Source organism: Porites lutea, chromosome 14, assembly GCF_958299795.1.
Source record: "Porites lutea chromosome 14, jaPorLute2.1, whole genome shotgun sequence".
Lineage (NCBI taxonomy): Eukaryota > Metazoa > Cnidaria > Anthozoa > Scleractinia > Poritidae > Porites > Porites lutea.
In genome coordinates this window covers 6468138-6492584 of record NC_133214.1, presented here as the reverse complement: position 1 = coordinate 6492584, position 24447 = coordinate 6468138, and the positions used below count along the sequence as shown (strand labels likewise).

The 24447-nt window shown below is 38.2% G+C and overlaps 1 pseudogene; it reads right to left on the bottom strand.

The window, feature by feature from the left end:
* Window positions 1–16707: 16707 nt before the first annotated feature.
* Window positions 16708–24447, bottom strand: part of LOC140925045 (uncharacterized) — a 28763-nt pseudogene continuing 21023 nt past the window's right edge.

The window sequence follows — 24447 nt, the reverse complement described above, 5'->3', positions numbered from 1 at the left end:
ATCAAAATTTAGAGCCACAGCTCAAACTTCTCAAACCTCAAACCTTACAACCAGAGAATGAAGACGTAAATACCAAGAATTAACAATCAACCTTAACTAGACCAACACTATAACTAACAGATGATCAATTTTCTGACTTACCATCAGCCTGGACATCACAGGAATCCTAAAAACCCTTTTTCAACACTGCAGACAATCCTTTTTTGACACCTACAATAGGAACAGAGAAAGAAGACACACTTAATAATGGTGCAATGTTGTAGTCAGTACCATTTCACATTTTATTTTTGTGAGAGTTTAATTTTACAGATAGGTGATTTTCTGTATTTTATAGGAACTTGTACATTATTTTTTGGGATTGGTCAACCTGGTTTCTCCAAGTGGGAATTTATTTATTAACAATTGCATTCAACCATTCCTTTATAAACTGAGTCACAAATATAGGCAAACCAACATGTGAAAACACTGCTTTAGGTAAAATCTGTTGTCAGGTTCAACCAAAATTTCTTTTTTGTTTCCTACAAGAAGTAAGGGCTAAAAAATCAAAGAAGGTTGAATACAGGATTAACCTGAATTTTTACCTACAACAAAATTAAAAACTCCATGTAAGTTGTCTTTCTAAGTTTTTAGAGTTGTGGAAGTCATTTTCAATTGCAGGATGTGTTCTAAGGTTGCAACTGTTTATGTACAGAGGAAAGAAAATACAAAAATTAAAACCCTAGAAAAATACAAGCCAAGAGGTATAAGATATATAGAGCATATTACATGGCAGTGCATAGATACGAAATTTCTCTTTGAGTGTTGAAAAAATAGTTCATGAGTGAGCGCCTTGTTTTTTCTGTTCTTTTTGCTTTGCCTTCAATGTGTCTCCAAATCTCATAAATTCGGGATCAGTGAATAGCCTTTTCCCATATTCACCCCTTGTAAGATAAAAGTCAACGCGTGATAAGATTCCTCTGAAAGAAGACGACTCATATCGCTCTCCTTTCTTCGTTCTAGCAACAATAATGAATTCACTAAGGTATATTATATTCACCTCCTCAGGTGGAATATTCTCTAATTTTCTCTCTTTGTTCTGAACCTCGTGAAGAAATTTGACAACAATGTTCAAGTCATACATCATCTTTTTCTATGTATTTTTGTTTTCTGGTTGAGTAGTAAGCATGTCAACATTCAATAATATTTAGATTCCAGTTCTAAGGTAATTGTCTGCCATTTTGAAGTTGCATCAAAATTACTTTGACCAAGGCACTGCTGTCAGAGGCACCGCTGCACAAGGTGCAATTTCTTATGTAACCATAACAATGCTGATCTTATCATGTGTATGTGAAAATCACAAGCTAGTCATGAAAAGCTCACTTGGTATTTCATAGGTGTTTATATAGCAACGATAAAAAATGTAGTGATAAGCAGGGCTGTCACCAAGATTTCAAGTTGCTGGGTACAAACAACAAGTAGACAGGAAATCAAAAAGCTAGGGATTTCTTTTCCTTCTATTTTTCTTCTATTTTCCTATGAAAGTAGCCAGAGGCAATATTTAGGGTAGCCAGGGGAAATCCCCGGCCCAAACCTCTTAATGACAGCCCTGGATACGTTGTACTTTGGGTGTAACCTTGTACTACAAAGACACAGTATAATGCTTTTAATGGTGTATTTTTCAAATTATTTTTATTAAAACCTCTTGTCAACCCAAGACACAGCAGATGAATGCCAACCACATCTAGCTTTATGGTGCATTCCATTCAACAAAAATCCTTGTTTGAAATTTTGGAAATTCCATACACCCAATGGTAGAGTACATTCCAGTTGTACAGACCTGACCCAAGCCACTGTGTGTTTGGGTAGGTACTTGTAAGCAGGGTACAGATGAGCAGTAGCGGGGACAACAATTATTTCAAATGGAAAGGGTCATTTCAGTCATACCAGTGGACCACCTTCAAAGGTGTTGTCAAATATTCTCGCCAAACCGAACCAAAATGGTCTGTTCGATTTGCTTTCTAACCAAAATTTCCGGAATTTGGGTTGAATGAAAAGGTGCCCCTGGACCCAAACTTTGCTAACATCTTTTTCATTAATGCAATTTTTCATGAGTATTACTTCAGTCAGTATATCCCTGGGATAAATACAGTATTATCCATGGAATATAATGGCAGAAGGAGGGGAGTCCTAGACTCCACTGTCTGGATGATACTCAAGTGTACATGTAAAGGTGTACCCCCATGGGGTTGGGCAGGCAGGAATGAACCGTTTTTGTATTAATTAATAGGATTATCAAGGTTTAAGGCCTTGGCAGTTAACTTCCCTTCAGTGTCTACTCCCCTACCCCCAGGGGAGATTTTATTATAAACATGTAGTTACAACAAATGAATAATATAAAAAAGCCTTACCAAAGCTTGGTACATGAATCCTTGACCTTTGAAACCCACACATCTTGAAATTTGATCTGATTGGTAGCAGTAACCTTAATAATGAAATCAAGGGCAATGAATAAAGACAAAGAACAGTTCTTCCAGTTATATATAATAATAAATTATTATTGCTTTAGAACTGGTGCTGTTGCACTGCCTGGTTGATGGTACTGCGAGTCATACACAAGTCAATGTAAGTATCCCCATGCCCTACCAAGACATACATGCACCGTAGCAGGGCATTTGATTGGTGGGCTCTGCAAATGTGACTTTATCCAGGATTAAGTAAAGAAAAAATCATTTTTCCATTCCTATTTGTAACACCTCAGCGGCCTCCCCCAAAAAGGTGCCCACCTCATGGGCCATAATATCAAACAAGTGCTTTTCTTGAATTAAGCAGCCCCTTCAATGATGATAATAATGAGAGAATAAACATGCAAATAAACCAATACACAAGTGTAAAGTGTGTAATGGGCCTATGGTACACTTGATTGTACCAACCAGTGTTGTAAACAAAACTGAATGCAAGGCTAGCATTATGCAAAGGGCCAATTTATTATAGGCCTATAATATAGTGCCAGCCTTGCATTCAGTTTTGTTTCATTTCACACATCAAGTGACGTCTGGCTACAGCATCTCTTTAATTCGTAGTTACTAAAACAAGGAATGACCTACAATGACCTACAATGATCTACAATGACCTACAATGAGCTACTATGACCGAACATGTAATCCCTGTAATGAGCTAAAATGAAGATTTTAGAAAAAGACAAAAAAAAAGATCAGGGGACGTGTGTCGTATTTACTAAAACAAGGAATAGCCTACAATGACCTACAATGGCCTACAATGATCTACGATGAGCTACTACGAGCTAAAATGAGTTAAAATAAGCCCTACAATAAGCTACAAAGTGACAGACAATGATGTTTGTCGTGTGTCACGCTTGGACGTGACACTAGGCTCATAGTATAAAATTGCCAAGCACATTTTGAAAAGGCAAAACAAAAATTGTGCCTGATCTCAGGTAACTTGAGAAACTTGAAAATAGATTATTGCAAAAAATGAACAATTTTTCTTTTGAACAGGGTCAGAATTTGAAGGCCTCCTTTGTTCATCTCTACCCTTACGTCCCTTGAAGATCCCCCCGGATCGACTGTTGGGGTGACTGTGTTCGTTCAATTTGTTTGAAAAAAAGACAAGACAAAATAAAACTAATGCGAAAGGTTGCAAGGGATGGTTTGGACAAAAGTCACAGTATCATCATACATGTATTATTACACTGTAAATTTATCTCCAAGCGTAATAATTAGAGATGCTCTCATCATGAAATGGGCTGTCATGCAGTAGACTAAACGTGTTACGTTTACGCACACATGTCCCCTGATCTTTTTTTTTTTTTGTCTTTTGCTAAAATCATCATTTTAGCTCATTACAGGGATTACACGTTTGGTCATAGTAGGTCATTGTAGGTCATTGTAGATCATTGTAGATCATTGTAGGTCATTGTAGATCATTGTAGGTCATTGTAGATCATTGTAGATCATTGTAGGTCATTGTAGATCATTGTAGGTCATTGTAGATCATTGTAGGTCATTGTAGGTCATTGTAGATCATTGTAGGTCATTGTAGATCATTGTAGATCATTGTAGGTCATTGTAGATCATTGTAGGTCATTGTAGGTCATTGTAGATCATTGTAGGTCGTTGTAGATCATTGTAGGTCATTGTAGATCATTGTAGGTCATTGTAGGTCATTGTAGATCATTGTAGGTCATTGTAGATCATTGTAGGTCATTGTAGATCATTGTAGATCATTGTAGGTCATTGTAGATCATTGTAGGTCATTGTAGATCATTGTAGGTCATTGTAGGTCATTGTAGATCATTGTAGGTCATTGTAGATCATTGTAGATCATTGTAGGTCATTGTAGATCATTGTAGGTCATTGTAGGTCATTGTAGATCATTGTAGATCATTGTAGATCATTGTAGATCATTGTAGGTCATTGTAGATCATTGTAGGTCATTGTAGGTCATTGTAGGTCATTGTAGATCATTGTAGATCATTGTAGGTCATTGTAGATCATTGTAGGTCATTGTAGGTCATTGTAGATCATTGTAGGTCATTGTAGGTCATTGTAGGTCATTGTAGATCATTGTAGGTCATTGTAGATCATTGTAGGTCATTGTAGGTCATTGTAGATCATTGTAGGTCATTGTAGATCATTGTAGGTCATTGTAGGTCATTGTAGATCATTGTAGGTCATTGTAGATCATTGTAGATCATTGTAGGTCATTGTAGATCATTGTAGGTCATTGTAGGTCATTGTAGATCATTGTAGATCATTGTAGGTCATTGTAGATCATTGTAGGTCATTGTAGGTCATTGTAGATCATTGTAGGTCATTGTAGGTCATTGTAGGTCATTGTAGATCATTGTAGGTCATTGTAGATCATTGTAGGTCATTGTAGGTCATTGTAGATCATTGTAGGTCATTGTAGGTCATTGTAGATCATTGTAGGTCATTGTAGATCATTGTAGGTCATTGTAGATCATTGTAGGTCATTGTAGGTCATTGTAGATCATTGTAGATCATTGTAGATCATTGTAGATCATTGTAGGTCATTGTAGATCATTGTAGGTCATTGTAGGTCATTGTAGGTCATTGTAGATCATTGTAGATCATTGTAGGTCATTGTAGATCATTGTAGGTCATTGTAGGTCATTGTAGATCATTGTAGGTCATTGTAGGTCATTGTAGGTCATTGTAGATCATTGTAGGTCATTGTAGATCATTGTAGGTCATTGTAGATCATTGTAGGTCATTGTAGGTCATTGTAGATCATTGTAGGTCATTGTAGATCATTGTAGATCATTGTAGGTCATTGTAGATCATTGTAGGTCATTGTAGGTCATTGTAGGTCATTGTAGATCATTGTAGATCATTGTAGGTCATTGTAGATCATTGTAGGTCATTGTAGGTCATTGTAGATCATTGTAGGTCATTGTAGGTCATTGTAGGTCATTGTAGATCATTGTAGGTCATTGTAGATCATTGTAGGTCATTGTAGGTCATTGTAGATCATTGTAGGTCATTGTAGATCATTGTAGGTCATTGTAGGTCATTGTAGATCATTGTAGGTCATTGTAGATCATTGTAGATCATTGTAGGTCATTGTAGATCATTGTAGGTCATTGTAGGTCATTGTAGATCATTGCAGGTCGTTGTAGATCATTGTAGGTCATTGTAGATCATTGTAGGTCATTGTAGATCATTGTAGGTCATTGTAGATCATTGTAGGTCATTGTAGATCATTGTAGGTCATTGTAGATCATTGTAGATCATTGTAGGTCATTGTAGATCATTGTAGGTCATTGTAGGTCATTGTAGATCATTGTAGGTCGTTGTAGATCATTGTAGGTCATTGTAGGTCGTTGTAGATCATTGTAGGTCATTGTAGATCATTGTAGGTCATTGTAGGTCATTGTAGATCATTGTAGGTCATTGTAGATCATTGTAGGTCATTGTAGATCATTGTAGATCATTGTAGGTCATTGTAGATCATTGTAGGTCATTGTAGATCATTGTAGGTCATTGTAGGTCATTGTAGATCATTGTAGGTCATTGTAGATCATTGTAGATCATTGTAGGTCATTGTAGATCATTGTAGGTCATTGTAGGTCATTGTAGATCATTGTAGATCATTGTAGATCATTGTAGGTCATTGTAGATCATTGTAGGTCATTGTAGGTCATTGTAGGTCATTGTAGATCATTGTAGATCATTGTAGGTCATTGTAGATCATTGTAGGTCATTGTAGGTCATTGTAGATCATTGTAGGTCATTGTAGGTCATTGTAGGTCATTGTAGATCATTGTAGGTCATTGTAGATCATTGTAGGTCATTGTAGGTCATTGTAGATCATTGTAGGTCATTGTAGATCATTGTAGGTCATTGTAGGTCATTGTAGATCATTGTAGGTCATTGTAGATCATTGTAGGTCATTGTAGATCATTGTAGGTCATTGGAGATCATTGTAGGTCATTGTAGGTCATTCCTTGTTTTAGTATCTACGCTCTTTAATTAGAGATCTGGTAAGAGGAACCAGTCAGTTTTATTTATGCGTTGCCTGAACCTCTGCATTCAAACAGTTTTTCCTATTGAATTAAAGTTTACCATAAATCTGTTAACCCCCCAGGGGGTTATTTCAAACACATTTGATTGGTGGACTTGGCAAATGTGAACATCTCCAGGATTAAGGAAAAAAAATCATCCCTTTGTATTTGTATTTCATTTTGTATTAATATTTTGTAACACGCCAGCAAGGAAAGGAAAACATGTCTCTATTCCACATTATGGATGAGAGAATTGATATTTGATGATAATAATGAGATAATAAACATGCAAACCAATACACTAGTGTTTTAACAGACAAAAGGCAATAATAATGAATAGCGTTTACCGTAAATCAATTGATCCCCAGGGGGCTTATTTATTGCAAACACATTTAAGTGGGGAAGGGCTTATTCAATTTAGCCAAGATGGTCATTAATCAGCTCTCCATAAAAAAATACAAATCAAAGTGGAAAAGCTTAAGTACAATAATGCAAGTTGGAGCTGATGCAGCCAAGGATAAAAAATAAATCCGCACTTCCAACACAAGAATATACCATACCACATCAGTCCAAATGAAGTTTTACAATTGTGATTGATTTATACAGTCTATCATTTATTAATGAAGAACAAAAAGCTTGAGGAGATGGGGGGCGGTCTTAAAAGAGAAGGGGGGCTCAGGGGTTTCAATAGGCACCAACGGCCGACAAAATGGGTCAGTTTTTTTTTTCTAGAACTGAGAAGCAACTAGTTTTGATTATGTTGTAAACAAAAAACATATCATAAAACCTGAATGAAAATGTAATAATTATTATGATGACTGTTTCACTGCTTGCAGGAATTGATTGTGACTGATAAATTGAAAGCTACAATTTCTTAAATGAAAAACACCAGGGTGCAAAGAAAATCATTTTTACAGCTTGTCATTTGGGCAAGCTGAAGCTAGCATTTACTAGCCCAGACATCATTTCAACTAGCCCCAAAAGCTTTGTGATAAGCAGAATTGATTTCACAGTTCTTCTGTTAATCGAATTCCTCAAAAAACATCACTTGCCTGTCAGGGAAGTTAAAAACAGAATTCACTAGCCCAATAGCAAAATCCACTAATGCGGGGCTATCAGACACTACTCTCTCTGCACACTGAGCGCACTCTTTTGACCTCAAATTTAGTCCCCAGAACACTGAAAATCGCACTTTGAAGTTACAAAATTTTCTAGGGCAGACTGTGCCTTTCTTTTAGGCCTGTTTATTTGACTAACTTGTGCTCATTCAGATGTGGTTTTAAATATTTCTTCCCCGTACGGAAAATCAGGTGCAAAAGCTGTCTACATGAGCTCTAATAAAGCTGATAACCGTCCTTTGAAATGCACATTGCCTATCACTGGCCATAATAATGAGGTGAAATATTTTACAGATGAATAATTCTACAGTAGTAATGTTCCAACTCTTTTTATAAAATAACTACGATCGTACATGCGCTCTGATTGGCTGAGAGGAGTGTTTGCATTAGAGTATGTAAACATGGTTGTGGTGTCAAGATGTTTTGCTTTTCGCGCGTTAATCACACAACTTGAATTTGAAAAAGTTTTCAAGTTCAAAACTCGACAGGTTTACTTTATTTACCCATTCCTTCGTCGGCTGAAACTTGGAAAATCAATTTTTTTTCGCTTAAGCTGACATTTTAAGTGAGAAAAGTCTGTATTTTGGAAAGCATCTTTTTGCAAGACTTCGTGGACAAGACTTTGTGACTGGAAAGAATTTCTCTTTTAATCAGTGCCATACAAAGAGTTTTGCATTTTTTCTCGGGAAATTTATTTTATAAAAGCGATAGAAAACTTTTTTCCTGTGTTTGAATAGCCTGATATAAACACTCGAGGCGTTGGGAGAATTCTAGACAGTTATGCAAACCCTCGACTTTGTCTCAGGTTTGCATAACTATCTCGAATTCTCCCAACCCCTCTCTTAAATACATCCTCTCATTTTATTTGGATCCCTACAGCATATAAATACCACAGCCCTTATGGTTTAGGGCTAGCTGGTTCCTTTGTTTATAACTTTGTTTGTTCATTATTTTTCCAATGAATCCAGTGAGTCCTTGAATGAGCTGGAAAATCACCCAAATGTGTTCATGTTGGAATTTTATAATGGAGCCAAGGGATGCATTAACATAGCCTTTTTGAGAAATACAGAGATATAGAATATTAAGGCCATTTATACGAGGAAAAAAAAAGAGGAGTCTAAAATAAGACGCAAACTTTCCGTATAAACGGCACATTTCGTCTAAAATAAGACACGGCTTAGCTAAGACGCGTCTTAATGTTTGGCCAAGTTTCTTAGTTTCTTGTTGTTTACTGTTTATTATTTTCCACAAAAATAAGAAGTTTCATATCAGTTTTATGTCCTAATCAACTAGTAATAACCAAAGGCTATGGAGTGCCAGGTGACAACAATTGAGGGTCAAAACGCTTTTGCTATATATCGCTGTGCTTTGCATAAGATTCACATGACAGAAGGTCAACACATGCGTGATCAGATTACGAGTGGTAGAATGTCCAAATGTGTGTGATTCAAGTGCAATCTGCGCATTCCATATATTCTTAGTGGAAGTCCAAACGAATGCTGGCTACATCCATGTGATGCATGCGTAATAACAACCTGGAGATTAGGATTGCGGGCTCCTCTTGTCGCCCGCAATTACTTTGCAAAGTTGTTATCTGCTTATTTCCTGATTTGAGAAATTTACAACCTGAGTCTGACATCTGTCATTTGCAGAAAGTGATTCTAAATCTCTCCCAGTTAAGGTGGCTCTGTCATTAATACAGGCGCATTAAGCTGTGACAAAGATTTTGTCATAACCCTTTCATTTTTAACGCGATGGCTGAGAAACTTTGCAAAGAACAACAAATATCATTCTGCAATAGTACGAAATAATCCAATTTCATTGATGGTAAATATATTTTGCTAAATTAACAATTAAAAGGACCTTACTGTTCAAAGAAAATGGCGTCTGGTAAAAAACTTTTCTGATACTTTTTACTGAAATTTCTGGTATCAGCTTTTATTGATATAATAAATATGCCAGAGGAATTTCAGAAAAATCATTAGAGCAGAAGTCCGTAACCAAAAGTCGCTCAAAATTCAGCTGTGAAATTGTTTTGGAATTTCAAAAATAAATTACTATCAGGTAGAAGGAGACAGTTTGAATTGTCGGGACAAGTAAATTCAATGTTTGCTTATTCTTAAAACAAAAGTCAATTGCCTATCGTGCTATTCTTTAAAAGGTACTTTTTAGTTTTAGAAGTGCTATAAATAATGTTCCAAACCTTCCTCTGAAGTACAATGACTTGTTCCTCGACATTCTTAAAATATCCCTTAGCAGTTTTGGCTCAGACTCCTGCTGCATACATTCTGATGTATTGCAATGCAATTTCAACGACTTTTACTGCTGTTCGTTGCTTCCAACTCAGGAAAAAGGTATTGAGATTGGATGCCACCTCATATCAGAGCTCAGATAGAACTATCCAGCACCTTTGTTTATGACTAAAAAATGAGCACGAGTGGCAGTTCTGCAAAGAATTTGCACCTTGCCCAGGGGGGACGAACAACAATGATGCCCATGCCTGTGAACTGAATTACATCACAGTGCAAAATAAAATTATCGTAAAAATACTGCCCGTGAATAAATTTACGACTCTGAAATTTTTGTCACTCCTTCCTTCAATGAATGGGCAGTTTTTCTTGATTATCGTGTTTTGCTCTGCAATAAAACATGCAATACATACATGGGCATCATTGTCATTCGTCCCCCCTGGCTGAGGTGCGAATTCCTTGAAGAGCTGCCGCTCATCCTCATCTTCTGGTCGTAAACAAAGGTCTGGACAGTTCTATCTGAGCTTCAAAATTCTTTGAAAGAGTTAACTACAATCGATTAATGCAATATTTGATGAATTTCAATATCCTCTGTAGTAACCAATATGGCTTCAGAAAAAATCATTCCACTGCACTCACACTAATCGACTTGCATGATAAGATCTCCACGGTCTTTGACCAAGGTGAACTTTTCGTAGGTATTTTTCTTGACCTCTGTAAATCATGTATTCATGGCTTAGCGCTGGACTAGATAAGCAGTTACTTTTCAAAGTTGAATATAATGGCCACCATTCCTTAACCCATTTGCCCCTGAACCGCCCGTAACCGCCCGTGTGGATCCAGGTCCTTTCTACCCTTTGCGATGTCATCAGTTTTAACGGTCAAGGACAACTTTCTTCGCTAACTTGTGCAGAGTGAAGAGATCTTTCAAACCATACCAGAATGAGCACAATTCAGTCTCCGGACACCGGAGAAAGAAGCAAAAAACCATGTGACATGGACCTGAAAATCTCCATGAAAATCTTGTTCCATTGCCCACCTACTTTTCCTTTCACCTAATCCTAAGATCCTAAAACCTTTCCTTAAAACTATTCCCACCAAAATGAAGCCTACTAAATGCCCAGCAAGAGAAAAAAAAAAAATGAGGCAAGAAAAGCGAAAAAAGAAGGGAGGAGAGAAAGCGAAAAGTAAAAGTCAAGACTGCTGTGTCACTTTTAAACCCAAAAACTATCTCAAAATTTTGCTTTCTGCGCATGCCTGAACTTCGCAAGCTGATATTTTTATTTTTGCATCTGGATCAGAAGGCCGCGAAGTGTACGACCTGTAAACCCGTTTGTGGTAAGTTTTAGCCCTTTATAGCATGACAGTGACCAGCAAACCACTCGACTAGCTTCAAAACGCGTTTTTCGGCAAAATCTCCAGGAGCGAATGGGTTAAGAAATGAAATCTCTTGTGGGGTCCCCCAGGGTTCTATCCTCAGACCCCTATGTTTATTACTGTACATTAACGACATCAACAATGCTTCTAATCTATTAAATCTGATATTGTTTGCTGACAGTACCAATGTATTCATGTCAAATAAAGATCTGAACTATCTTTCAGATATGTTAAACCTGGAGATGGACAAACTGTCAATCTAGTTTAAAGCAAACAAGCTTTCTCTAAATCTTAAAAAGACTAAATTTATGGTCTTTAAACCAAGACAAAAGCATTCAATTTGTGATATTCAAATAAGTATAGATAAACAAAATATTGTTAAAGTAAAGGAGACAAATTTTCAGGAGTAATTTTGGATGAAAACCTAAATTGGAAGTCCGAAATATCACACGTGGCAAATAAAGTTGTGAAGATTCAAACTGGTGGCTCCTTCTATAGTACAGCTCAGAGATAAACGTCCACGTTAACGCACTTCAAACTAGTTAGCGAGAAGTTTGTTAACGCGAGTCCGTTTAGCTAACGCGTTTCAAAAACAGGCTTGCATTAGAACTGATTAGAATGTATGAGCTAGCGTATTGTTCTTGGGTTATTGTTGTCGCAACAGCCGCAACAAAAGGCTTAACAACTTCCACAAGACTTGGTGAAGACTGAAACAGGGTTTCGATTCTACACGGTAATCGACTGCTTGATTTCACGATAAGAAGTAGAACGTGAAAGACGAACAAACACAAAATTACTTGAAGACTAATTATTCAGTAATCTTCTATCTTCTCTCACATCACAAAAAACTTTCTACTCTATAAAATAACAAAATCTACTCAGTGTTTAATTCTTGCGAGAAATTCCTGAACTATGCAAATTCAAGATACAGTAACAGTTGACAACTTGTCAGGAAATTTGCATTGATTCGCACGGCTCGGATGATACTTTGCGTTGAAACATTTTAAATAGAAATGTTCGAATGGCATTTTGCATCATTGAAATAGCAGAAATCATTAGTTCACTAGCTGAACTTGAAAACAATCCATGACTTTATATCTGTCAAATCCACAATAAAAGGAAGTTTGTGTAAATAAATGTTCGATCAACGGTGTGTAAACAAAGTCTCAAGGCGCTTCTTGTTGCCTTTGTTCTTACGGCTTGTCTTTTGAATTCAACTTGCTGACATTTTGTTTTCAAATGCCTCTTTGTTTTAAGAATAAGCAAACACTGAATTTACTTGTCCCGAAAATTCAAACTGTCTCCTTCTACCTGATAGTAATTTATTTTTGAAATTCCAAAACAACTTCACAGCTGAATTTTGAGCGAATTTTGGTTATGGACTTCTGCTTCAAGTATTTTTCTGTAATTTCTCCAGCCTATGTATTATATCAATAAAAGCTAATACCAGAAATTTCAGTAAAAATAACATAAATATTTTTTACTAGACGCATTTTTTTTTAAACAGTAGGGTCCTTTTAGGTGTTAATTTCTCAAGAAATATTTACCATCAATGAAATTGGAATATTTTGTACTATAATAGTAATTTACCGATTGATATCTGTTGTTCTTTCGCAGCCATCACGTTAAAAACCAAAAAGTTGACAAAAAATTTGTCACAGCTAAATGCTCCAGTATTAATGATGGGGCCACCTTAATGTGTGGCCATTTTGCCTGGACAAATTAAAATGGCCGTAATAAACAAAGAGCCCACAAAAACTTAGAAGCCGTATGACACGCCCAGGGAGGTACTCCAGATCTCAAGCGACAGGGATGATCAAATGGTGGCAAAAATCAAAAACCAAAAAAACCCCTCGGGCTTTCAACACTAACCCCACAAAAAAATCCCTGGACAAAAAATCAACATCAAAAAAATCCCATGCCGAATTTTCAAGCCTAAAAAGGCCTTAAAATTTTCAAGAAAGAAATAAATGATAAAACACGAGAAATAAATTAGGAATTGAATGTTTGTGTTTGCAGCGGGATACACCGACACAACCAAGAATCTTCAGTTTGTTTTAAATACCTAGAAAAGTCCCTACTTGCATGTAAACCAAGCCACCAAAAAAAATACTTGCCAAATTTCCCAGAATCGAAAATTTTAAACCCCCAAAAATTAAATCCTTCGATCATCCCCGTCACTTGAAATCCGAAGTACCCCTCCTGGGATAACGTGTGGCAACGTGTGGCTGAGTTTACAGTAATAGACCTTGTCACGGTTTTCGACGCCATCTTGACGAGTAGGCAAACGCGTGAGAAATTACAGTGTTTGTATGAGAATCTAATGTCGAACAATTTCCGTAGAACAGCTGTTCTGAAAAAAATATCAATTGTAAACTAAAGCTTCACTCCTCAGGATTCTACTGAAAAAAATCGGGGGGCCTTACATGCGCTAGAAGATCTAGAATCACTTTTTTAAATTTTCTACACATTTGTCTGTAAGAAAGTCCCGGGAAAATTACAGACAAATATAGGGAAAAAATGAAGCAAGCCTCTGGAGAAATTTAAGCAAAGGTACGCCCCCAAAATTTCTTAGTACAATCCTTTGCTTTGTAGCTCTAGTTTACAGTTGCATTTTTTTCAGAACAACCGTTTTACGGCAATTATTCGACATTAGATTCTCATACAAACACAACACTGTAATTTCTCACTGGCAATCAATTACTCTTCTCTCATGTTCTTTGGAGTCACGCGATCTGTCTGCGTTTAGTCGACTGCAGAAAGATCATCGCTTGCCTGTTGGCAAACTGACAAGGTGCTTTTTCTCTTCTCAAACGTAAAAACTGAAAAACCAGAGAGAGGCCTTGTGAATTCAAAGATTACAAATTCGATAAGCTTACCTAAACTTCAGGAATTCTGCAACGAAAATGCAGCCACGTGGAGACCATCTTTACTTCAATCTCGTTACAGCTACATAATTAAACGCTTGGTGAAAAGATTGAATTAGCCCATGACTGCAACACTGATAAGAACAACTAGAAGTTTGAAAATTTACCAAAGACATTGAACGGATTTTTGCAAACGAAAGAACTTCCGCCTCGGTTCACATGCAGGAATGTTTTTTATTGGTCTAACGCTGTCACATGATGTGTCACGTGAAAAATAAGGTAAAGAGGGTGGACAGAGGACTTTGACGCAAGGAAAATGGAACAATTTGTTTGGATTCCAATGTAATACGTATAGGAGTATAGGAGAAGAACAAACAACAATAAACTAAAAATGTAAAATGTGACAGCAGACATCAGCAAAAATAAAAAAACAACAAAAACAAACAAACAAGCAGAGGCAGGAGCCTATCATCACTAGGCTCCTGGGTCCTGTCAGAGGTAGGATACTAAAGAGCCAGGAGCCAAGAAATGAAGGCTCCGGGGTAGCTTGTTCTAGGCGTTCAGATTGAAGAGCGCGAGGAAAATTTTGACGAGGAAAAAAACCGAGGGGTGACTTAGCCTGCGAAGCAAGTGTTTCCGTGCGGTTTTAGTGCAAAGAACGAGGAATGAGAGTCAAAGACCGTGCGAAAATGCTCCCAAAAACGCTTGCTACGCAGACTAGGGGTGACTAGAGGAGGGAAAACTACTCGCCCCAATGTCCCCTGGTATCCCCCCTCGTTTTCCCCGCGTACGATTTAACTCGCTCCCCACCATCTGAACTCCGCGCTCTACTTAATAGGCAGTCCTGATAGAGTTAAAATTTTAAAAGAACGGAAAGAACTAAAAGGTCATTAAGAAAAAGGTTGCGCAGTTGTCAGGATTTGGCATTCTCGAATAATGCTTTATTCCTCTATTACTTTTCTCTTTAGAAGTTTTACTAATATAAACGAGGTTTTATTAAGCGTTTAATTTTCGGACATGGGTGATACGATGATATGAATGGATTTGGAAGAAATGATTCGTTCTGCGCATTGAGTAACAGTAAACAGTGCAGGGCCAAGAATTAAGCCTTACGAGTACTGATGACAGAAAACAAGAGAAAAAGTTTTAGTCCTGCTGACACAGGAGAGGGTTTATCATTATTTTTTCAGACTTGGGTGTAGCAAAGGTGATTAAAAAATGAAGCATTAAAATGCCACTTTGAGGTTCTTTTTGTACCCAAGTGGCAAATGATAAAGCAGAACACCTTCCTGCCCCTTTTGATATCACTCCCTTCTCTTCCACACCCACAATAGCAGCTAGACCTCACAAACAGGACTGGGTTCCAATCGCCATTTGCACATCTCCCGTAATACACCTTGTTTGCCCCCCCAAATATTCTGTATATGCATTGCCTTCAATTTCTCTTCGGACGACTGTGACACTCAAAATGTGGGGGTGCAAACAAAGAGATGTGCAAATGCGGAATGCTGTTTGCGAAAAGCGGAGTCTGCAATCCTGGACAAAACTCCTTGAGACAGTAAGAGCATAACCTCAGTTCTATGTGTATCACAAGTATTGTTCTAAAAAGCGGTGCTGTCATTTTAAAAATCCATAACCCCTCCCCCTTTCACACTCAATACAATGTTGAAAGATTAAAGAAATTGTGCCTTGACGGTTTCGACACTGTCCGTGGGGAGTGGACGTGCAGTGCAAGTAGCGCGCGGATTTAAATTTAGCGTGTGTTAAAAGGCCAATGACTGTGCTCTTAACAGGACTTTCGCGAGTATTTGTTCCTGAATTCTTTAAATCTATTTGATGGTCTGGAACTAGCAAGAAAGTCGGGGCTCGTACAGGAGTTGAAGAGGAGAATTCCCCCCCCCCCCCCTCCCAACGCATGTTCCTCGACTACAAGCTAGTTCCTGATCGCTCCGAATGTAAGCTGAATTAGGCCTAGTCCAAACGTCCAACTTTTCATCAGACAAACCAAACTATAATTTGGGTCGAGCTAAAATAATTTAAGATCGTCTATTGGGCCAAAAGTCGAACTAAGGACGCGTCGAACAGATCAAAGCGCAATTTAATAACTTTTCTCCCAAACGAGGCTAAATATACATTATCATACAACTCTTTCATTTACTAGTTCAGCTCGTTGCATGTGAAGGTCAACGGATCTCGCAGAGATGATCTTCAGACGTTCTTTACGTCTGAAGCAGACGGATACAATGTGTTGGACGATCCAAATTCATTCAGACAAACTTAACTGAGCCAGACGTCCAACTTTTCATGAACTTAACTAAGTTTGGTTCGTCTCATGAAAGGTTCGACGTTTGGCCCAGGTCTTACAAAAAAGAATTTAATACTAGGCATTTTTCCTTTACAAAAATTTATTTCGTTGAGTTTAAAATGGAACTACATTATTCTAAAAAACAAAGTTGGCGCATTTGATGCTAAAGGTAGTTTGCAATGTTCCCTCTTGCTTGTTTGTAATAAGTGTTCATTGCTGATGAATATATAAAGATCGCTCTTGCCTAAACACCAACTAAACTAAATAATGATAAAAAACAGTTTAAATCTTTTAATACAAACTAAATCATAATTTCTTTTCTGTGTATTTGTCACTATCATACAAACTCTATTGAAATATAGGAGCACTATACCAATAGTTAGTTTCAATAATTAACAATCCCTAAAACTACAAGGAACTCATGCTGTATTAACCTTGATCACACTGGATCAGAGGGCGTACAAGTCACAATTTTAGGCTACAATATTTATCAAACTCTAAAACTACTGGTGACTCGTGATGAATTAACCTTGGTCACACTGGACCAGATGGCGTACAAGTCATAATCATAAGTTACAATATTTATCAAACTCTAAAACTACTAGTAACTAATGTTGTATTAACCTTGGCCTCACTGGACCAGATGGTGTACAACTCCACTTGAGTGAAAATGTATTTATGAAGAAAGTACTAATTGTAGACACTATTTTTACGTCTTCTACTGGAGACGGGACCGCCATTTTACGTGGTCATCCGAGCCACGCGAAAGTTCAGCCGTTCGCTGTGCAAAGAGATTACCTTCATTTCTCAGTTATTTTAAGACCCTGAGTAATGGTCCAGCCCCGGGAATCGAACCCGCGACCTCCCGCTCTGCAGTCATGCGCTCTACCGACTGAGCTAATCCCGCCTGTTCAGTCTGAGACTCAAAACAATGTAAAATTTCAAAATATGTACACAGAAATACTCCTTTACAGAACTGACGAGTGCCAACCACTTGATGCTCTCAAATCAAACACTACACTGTAGTTTTATCTTATTCCTTTAGGGCCCGTTCATATGAAGAAAAGTTGTTCCGAAAAAGAGGGTCACCCTCCAACTGAGTCAATGGAAAAAATAGTTTACCCCTTTGCCCGAGCCAACAGTGCTCGCACATGCTCAGATTGTCTCTTCTTGACCGAGCTGACCCAGCTGGTCGAGCCAAAGTGTTTGTATGGAGACACGTTGGATCAGCTAGGAGGGTGACCCTACCTTCACAAAAGGGTGAACCGGCTAGGCGGGTCATCCTTCTAGCCAAGCCAACTTTTTTTTCACAATTAGACGGTTCGCCACGTTTTTTTAATCCTTTAAACCATAAGATCAAAAATTTAAATTCTCATTTGTTGTCCATATTCATTTCCTACCGAAGTAGTGGGGAGAAGTTGATAAAATATCAAGCAAATTCATTTTGTGTGATCATGTTGGTAATTCTCATGACTACTATGTTTTACAACGCATTGATATTACAAGGAGAAATTTGATGCTGATTACTCTTAGGGCTTAAAGGGTTAAGGGAGCTTATGAAAAGTTGTCTCACCCAGGGTAGCTCGGGTAAGCGGGAAATTGACACTTCTACCCGGTACATCTTTTCTCCATATAAATGGGCCTAAAAACGCTGAAACAAATTCACGAGGAATGGGATTGTGTTACATCGTGCAACCAGGTAAGTTAAATTGACCATGGAAGGCTTTACGAGACTGAGCAACAAAGTGCAATTTTCAAAGCTACGTTCATATTATGCTGTATAAAACTTGCACTGTCGGTTTTTTTAAAAGATTTTTTAACGCGCGGGACCGAATCAGCTTTCGAAAGCTAAAGCTCGAAGCGATTTGCTTTACCCTTATTTCATTTGTTCTGTTATTTCGGAAGTCAAAGCGCTAAAAACGTGTCCAGGTTTTGCCATTTTCGACTGCAATTGAGACACACCTGAAGGTATCTTGTAACCTTAACGCTATACAGAGTAGTGTGAACGTTACGGACTTCAGGTTGGGCTTCCACAGGAAAAAATAGCCTACATTACTTGTACGTGAGACACACGCGAAGGTATCTGGTAACCTTAACGCTATACAGAATAGTGTGAATATAACAAACTTCAGGTTGAGCCGTTCCACAAGAAAAGATCCCGGTATCAAAGGAAACGTGTGTGATGTGGCTTGAAAGAATGATTTTCTGTGACCTTCACATGAACACGCGTGGCCGTAATTTAAGACAGGAACAATTAGATTCGTTTAGCTGGATTTGTGACTACCTTTTAAATGAATATGAATGACTTGAAGAAAGCGATATAGCGATCGGGAAACGATATTGAAGACTAGAATGGTTACAAAACATGTCAGCGGGACCGAAGAAGAGTCGTTTTAATTTCCAAACAGAGAAAACATAAAATATCCAAACTTGAAACAAACACTAAGGGTCCAACTGGAAGAAATTTTAGATGGTCCACTTTGCATTTTTCATTAGAATCTTTACTTTTAAGGGTCGGTTGTCACGGTGGCTTCAAGGTTCACGAAAATAATAATAAAAAATTAAGCCACATTTCTATTGTAGATTACATTTCATTTGATACTGACATATGTTTCTGCGGACTGGAAAGCACATAAATCTTAGCTGTATTCTTCTATTGAATTAAAACCTTATGGCACCCACTCTCTTTTCCATAGAAACTTACATCGAGTTCAAGTAAGGACAATGATCTGCTTTCTATATAAAGGTTACTTAAGTCATATAAACAACTTTCACCTGTAGTACAATGGTTGTTGACTTTCAATCTCAGTGTTGTCAAAGAAGAGTTTTTGTTCACAGCGTTGCAAAGGCCTGGTAACCAGTCATCACTCACTTCTTTGCTACTGTTGAGTGTCAGATTGAATGTGGTAACTGATGTGTTTCGTGCCAAATGTTCAAACACTCCACAGCGCTTTAAAACCAGGGGTATATCCGATTCACCTTCACCGTACTCATTTATTGTGAGACTTAGCGTAGTTACTGACTTGTTCTCTGAAAATCCTTTTCTGAAAATCGAAGGAACGTCCTCCACCATGGTAAAGATATCACCTACTGTCGCAGTAACTGTCAGTATATTTACTGAGGCGTTTAATGATAAACCGTGATTAAGACTTGTGAACAAATTTGAAAAAAAATCATCATTGCTATTAACAAAAATTGCCAGACTGAGTGAATTTAATGAGGCTGTTGTTGCCAAACCATCATCAAGACTACAGAAACCGCAAAAGGAGAAATCTTTCAAGTTGAATGTGAGACTAAGCTTTTTAAGCGACGTGCATTCTCTCAAACAGTCACCCACAACCTCATTCCAAAATGAAGCCATGCTAACACTATGGATATTTGCAACAGAAAGGGTAGATAATGATTTGATTGCCGCTAGCACATTACTCAGTATAGACGGAGTCAAGCAATTCTCATGATTATCCTCACCATCGTCAAGGCTGAGTGTAGGACTCAAACAATCTTCCTGATTCTCCTCACTGTATTCGTTTAGTTCAAGGCGGAGTGTAGTTAAAGATCTCATTTTGGTCAAGCAGTCACCCAGTTTGCATTCCCATCCTTCTTTCAGGTTACCGCAGTTGAATGCGAGACTAAGAGATAATAAAGAAGTGCTTTGCAATAAACTATTCCCAAGGTCCTCTCCTAAGTCTGCATCCACGAAGAAGCTGTTGACTGTAAGATCAAGCGAGGTCAGTGACGTGTTTTCTGCCAAAGCACTACCTAGACAACGTGTCCACTCCTTGGTAACATAACTATCGTTGTTGACTGTAAGACAGATTTTTTCCTTTCTTCTATCCTTGACTGGAGTGAAAAACGCTCTCAATGCCGAAGGATTATCAGTAGCCATAACAAGAACATTGGTCGACTCATCTGGGCCTATACGCAAGTCATGTAAATTTAATTGAACGCGACTGTTTTTTGAAAGGCTGGAAGGAACAATACCTTCCTCTGTTGTCAACTCGCCCCATATATTGATGGACAGGGAAGATAGTGTCTTGTTTTTTTCCAGACATCTTGCAATGGAATTAGAAACTTCGCTTGTCAAATTTCCACGCACGTTTAAGGTGAAAACAGTAATGGAAGAAGGCGCCAAGACTTCACAAAAAGCTTCTGCCGCTTCGCATTTCATCTCACCCCAGACGTTAACAGTTAAGTGTTGCTTTACATTTAACCCTTTCCTAACCAGAACAGGATGAAAATCGTTATCTGCTACGTTGTTAAAGGTGTTTGGATAAATAGAACAGCAAACTGGGGACTTTTTCGCTAAGCGAACATTTTCTACAACAGAATGCCAATTACCAGGGAGCTCACCGTGGACACACAGTCTTATTTTACTTAAAGACCTATTTTCCATAAGCGCTTTTTCCAGGAAACTGGCACTAGAGGAACTCAGCGGTCCACCGAGATGTAGATCAAGAGACTTCAAAACTGTTTGTCTTGCAAGTGCTTCACTGACAGCAGTGACTAACAAATCGTGTACGCCTCCAACAATAAAAAGAGAAACAGAATTCAAAGATTTATTTGACAAAAAATTTTGTAAGGCTCGTGTCGCGGTGTACTTCATTGAGCCATTAAGCTCGAGATTAACAGACGTCAGCACTGCCAATCCAGTTTCAAGCGCATTGAAATAACCCTCCCTATAAGCATATCCAGGCAAAGAAAACGTCACTTTTGTCAGCGTTCGACAGGAAGCCAACCCACGGCCAATTTGAGCCAGCAAGTCACAATCCTCACGGGTGATAAAATATTTAAATTTAAGAGTAAACTCTGATAGACTCTTGGTCGCAGAAAACCATTTGCAAAGACGATCTGCATGGGATGACGTCAAAGAATCCTTACCACAAACCAAACTTACGACTGTCGGCTGCGGGAAAGATTCTATATAATCCAATATGGAACACCATCCTACATCCCAAGAACACGTATCACCATAGAGTTCAACAGGTACCTGTAAATTTGATAAGCTTTTGCAAGCCATTAAAACCTCAACAAAAGACGAATGACGTAAATCAAGAAATATGACCTTTGGAAAAGGTATAAAGTTACAAAGAGTAGCTGCCATTTGTTCAGGATGTCCACTTTCACTAAAGCTTTGAATAAAGAAAGAAGCTTCCTTCTCATTGCAATTCCAGTTCCAGTCCCAGTCATTTTTCTTTAAGTCCTCGCCAATCCGGGTGAATAGGACAGTTGCTTTCTCGCCCAGCATCCCAGAAACAAAGATAAACACTTGTGGATATTTCGTTACCAAGTCGGCAAAGGGAAAGTGATTAAATACATTAAACTGCTGATTTACTAACTTCTCAGCAATATACACGGCAGCCACGTATTCTTGAAAGGTCTTGTGAAGAAAGCAGTACTCATGTTGAGGCTTTAATCTCTTTAGACTTTCTTCCTTGAAAAGAAGGCCTAGCTCACGAGCTACCAATCCGGGGTATTTCCTTTCAAACTCAACCAATTCACTTTCACGGAAACCATAACGATCACTTAGCAGGCATAACCAAGCTAGCTCTCCAAGTGCAAGAATTTCCTTTTCAAACTTTTTCTCTAGGGCACTGTCATCTTCAGGGGCCGGCAATTTGCGTTTGGCGCAGTGTCGTCTCAAAAGACATTGAACAATGACTTGGTAAAGTTCCGTCCGGGAAGTCGGCAATTTTCCCTCGTAGTCCTCATAAACAACACAAAGAAGAAGTAAATTTAGCGGGTTATTTCGGAGTGCATTCAAGAAGGTGTTCTGTTGCATTTCCTCAATGAGCCTCTCCCCCTTTGTTGACTGACCAATGGTTTCAAAGTGTCTTCTGACATACGCAATAGAATCACTTTCCGTGTACCCTTTGATTTCTAAATGAATGTCAAAGACAAAGGTTTTTCGTGCTTCAATTCCTGTTTCTTGTCGTGTCGTAGCCAAGACATAGCAAAATGGGAAAATTCGTCTGTCAAGCAGCTCATCTACATGGTGCTGTGATTTTTCAGGCAGCTCATCCAAACCATCCAAAATGATCAAATTCTCTCCTGGTTATGAATATCCTTCAAGAAGTGCAACAATTTCTCTACAATCTTCTCCTCAATATCTCTGGGCAGAAGTTGTTCTCTTATGGTGTCCATTATATTTCCATCAATGTCTCGACATTTGAGGAGCAACACAACTTCAAACTTGGGAAAAGAACACTCTGTTGGGATTTTTCCATGTGTACAGTCATACGCAAGTTTAAGGCAAAACGTTGTTTTACCGATTCCTGGACTTCCTTCGACAAGCGCCATGACATCCTTACCTTTTTCAAGGGTCTTGAAGATTTCAGTCACGTTCACCTCGTCATTTCCTCTCACCAAGTCTCGTTTTTGTCCCTCTACTAGCCTCATGACATCCTCAACTTTATCAGGAGCTTTGAAGAAATCCAACACATTCAACTCATTAGTCACGTCCACCCTCGAGTCTGGACTTCCCTGTGCTAGCGTTAGGACATCTGTACCTTTTTCAGGGGCTATGACGTGGAACATATTCGCCTTCGCCTTGGCCAACTTTCGTCTTGAAATGATTTTCAGTCTCGTGTAAACGTTCTCTAGGGGTAACTCGATAGTGCTATCCCAAAGAAGTGGTCTTAACAGACAGCGTCTTTTGTATTCAGCTTTGAGCAGTTCAACAACAACCGAGTTGTTCCAACCTGCTGGAAACAAAAAGGTGAGGGAATATTTGTCAATAAACGCAAACGTAAAGACTTGAAATTCCAAACGGATTAATCTTACTGTGACATACTTTTCTCCCCTCAGTAAGCAGCAAGGCCGTTTATTCTCCTTATTTTGCATACAGATAAGGATGTTACTGTCTATTCAAGTAAACGTTTTCGATGACATAAATTAAAATACCTTCAGTGGCAGAATAAGCTTCACTGAGACAATGGTAACATTTGGCGAAAAAGAAAATGCTATCAACGCTTACATTTTTATGAAAACTGTGTGCCATACACTCTCTGTAAAAACACTTCACTATTAAGGTTCATTTCTAAAAAAATTAATGGACAAATCACTTGCGTTCCAAAACAGAACTGAGATCACTCTCAATTTCCCGACAAGTGATTGGTTTATTCATTACAACGCAAATACAAAGAGTAAGGAAAGTGGTTCGATTTTCAGCAGCCTACCGTGTAGCATGAAAATTTTGCGGGTTTTAATTTTTGCGAATTTTGCGGATTGACCTCGATCCGCAAAAATTAGTTCCCGCAGAAAAAAAAACCCGCAAAATAAAATGCCGCAAAAATTAACTCCCTTCAGTCAAATTAAAAACTCTGCTTTTAATGGATTTGATGTGTATGGTAGGGATAGGCTTTTGTTTTGCTCTTGTTCAGTCCCTTTGTGTAGTAAGATATTACGGTAATTACCGTATTATTCTCCATTAAATATGTAAGTAGAGTGAACTTTGACTCAACATACCGTAAAATAAAAATTGAAAATACCATATTAAGGTTTCTTCCACTTAAATATTCTGCTACTTGAACAGAGAATCGCAAAAATTAGTTCCCACCAGAAATTTCAGTCATCTCGAACCGCAAAAATTTGTTCCCGCAAACCACAAAAAATCGCCAATCCGCAAAATAAAACTCCCGCAAAATTTTCATGCTACACGGTAGCCTCCCACGCAGACTTTCCTAGGGCGTCACGAACCCCTTAGAAGTTCTGCGTAGGAGGCTGACCTGACTGACAAGAGGCTAGTGCTAAAGAGTCAGTTTCTTACACTGAAAGTAACGTGATAAAAGCATAACCAGGGTCTAGGCCTAAATGTGGCCTCGTTCTACTTGTACCTTACGCTAAGCATGTCCTGTTACAAAGTACGCTAGAAGTTTGGAGAGTGTGTCTGACGTGAGAATCTTAAGATTTTCTCTAAGTGTAACCGAGGCTACGAAACTATAGCTCCATCAGGATTTCCAACAAGAAAGGGGGACTTAAATAATAAAGCCACTGCCCCGTGCAGCAGAGG